The 1,951-nt window shown below is 44.1% G+C and overlaps 1 long non-coding RNA gene across 1 annotated transcript; it reads left to right on the top strand.

The window, feature by feature from the left end:
* The first annotated feature begins 503 nt into the window (after positions 1 to 503).
* On the top strand, positions 504 to 1,103 carry LOC110680660. The gene is made up of 2 exons (XR_002502962.1): positions 504 to 898; positions 959 to 1,103. It is a non-coding gene; the product is annotated as an uncharacterized LOC110680660 (long non-coding RNA).
* Positions 1,104 to 1,951: the final 848 nt, after the last annotated feature.

A 1,951-nucleotide genomic window follows, 5' to 3' on the forward strand; every position in this document is an offset into this window, starting at 1 on the left:
TCGAAAGTACACAAACAAAAGAAAAACTAGCGATTTTCCCCAAGCCTGCCTTGATTGTTGTTGGCAAGCTGGAGTTATCTTGCAGTTCAAACAAACATTGTTCTATATTTCGTGTGTAGTAATCGGTGCCCCCTCCCAGGGCAAAACCAGTATCATTTCAGAATTTTCAACAGAGGAATTGAAATTTTTGCTTATAAGAGAAAAAGCTCCATTCCAATAAATAAACACTTATCCTCTGTATCTTCATTCTCCTTTCAGGGAGGACAAGCAGCGTCTTGGAACTGCCATCGCTGCCTACCTGGAGTATCAGAAAATATGCGGCTCCAACTTTCCGCAATCCAACCGTACCAAAGCCCTTCAATCTCCCGGTAGCCCAGCGGACCTCAGTGGCCGTCGTACGCCCACCTGGCTCGATCTGGACATCTATTTCGACGCAGAAAATTCGCTAGAGTCGATAAACCGGCCCGTTACGGATCCCTTCGCACAAGCGTTACAATCAAGTACTTCTCCGGGGTTGCTGTCCAGGTACCATCAAGATGAACGCCGCTTCCCTGTTCCTGCGGGCCATCATCGTCGAATCGCCGCCATGCCTCCACTACCGCTCAGTGACGCGTCAACAGCGAGTGGCGCAGTTTCGTCAAAATCTACGAGGGCGTCCGGTGTCTGTTCACGTCGGACATCTACGTGATACCGATCACCACCCGGCAGTTTATCTACGAGATCAAACATCCGCTGCGGTTGCGCGGGGACATTCTGATCCGGTGCTATCAGATCATACCAAATAACAACAAGCTGCACGACGAGAAGGAGCTGATCTCGTGCGTGCAGTTCCACACCTGTGCCATAACCGAGAGGGAAGTACAATTCGCCAAGGTCGAGCTGGATCTGGCGTGCAACGGTAAGGATGATTGGAATTCTTTGTCATTTTTGGATACTAAAGGAAGGATTTGTCTTGCAGATGAACGGTTTCCGGCCGATCACAAAGTGAGGCTTGCTTCGATACCACACCAAATGAGAGGAGTGCGATACTGGTCTTCCAAAATCCGCTGGTGCGAATAGAACCGATTATCGAGGGCGGCGACCATCTGGAAACGATCAATGAAGGTAGGTAACCTTTCATACTTTTTTACTTATTTATTTATTAATTATTTGTCATACCTCAACTGATCGATGTCTTCTTGAGATAAGATGGGGAAAAGCCCTTTTGCATGAACAGTAGTCCAATCAAAAAGGCGTGAAATCCCCATATCTTTTCGAAAACAAAATACAATGGATTACATACAGATTAAAAACATACATAAAAATATGAATACAAATCGACATTTCTACGCAATAAATACTTATACAGAGCTACGAGAGAAGAAATCATTTGTCAAGTTCATACGCAACAGTATTCGTCACTCGTTGTATTGAAGAAGATGACCGAGAACCAAAAAAAAAACAACACTCAAGAAGATCCTTAAAACTTTTAAAATTATTGGACTGGGACTCACTCTAATTGCGACACAATTTTGCTCACTTAGATTCCGTATGTAGAGAAAAACGTCTAAGTCTGCTATTGAATACTGAACTGAGATGGAAAATAATCGAATAGATGAAACTTTGTGCATTCCCGGCACAAAGCAGTGATGGGCTCGTTGATTCCGTAATCCGTTTCTACGAATCCGGTCTGAGTCATTTAGAATGACACGGTCAAATCTGGAGAACTGAAGATGAAAACTGATGTTTGGGCACCACCAGAGAGTTTAATCTTCACCTAAATATCAACAGCTCAACAGTTCGGTAATGCAAATTAAGCTAAAGCCAAGCCTTCATGAATCGATATCTGAAGTTGAGATGGGCAGACGAATCCGTTCAGAAGATCCGTTCACTCAAAAGAACGAGTGATCGTAGCTCATTTTTGCGAGAATCGGTCATTGATCAGCACGGTCAGATAAAAAGTGACCGGAAA

Source organism: Aedes aegypti, unplaced genomic scaffold (genome assembly GCF_002204515.2).
Source record: "Aedes aegypti strain LVP_AGWG unplaced genomic scaffold, AaegL5.0 Primary Assembly AGWG_AaegL5_hic_scaff_1724_PBJ_arrow, whole genome shotgun sequence".
Taxonomy (NCBI): Eukaryota; Metazoa; Arthropoda; class Insecta; order Diptera; family Culicidae; genus Aedes; species Aedes aegypti.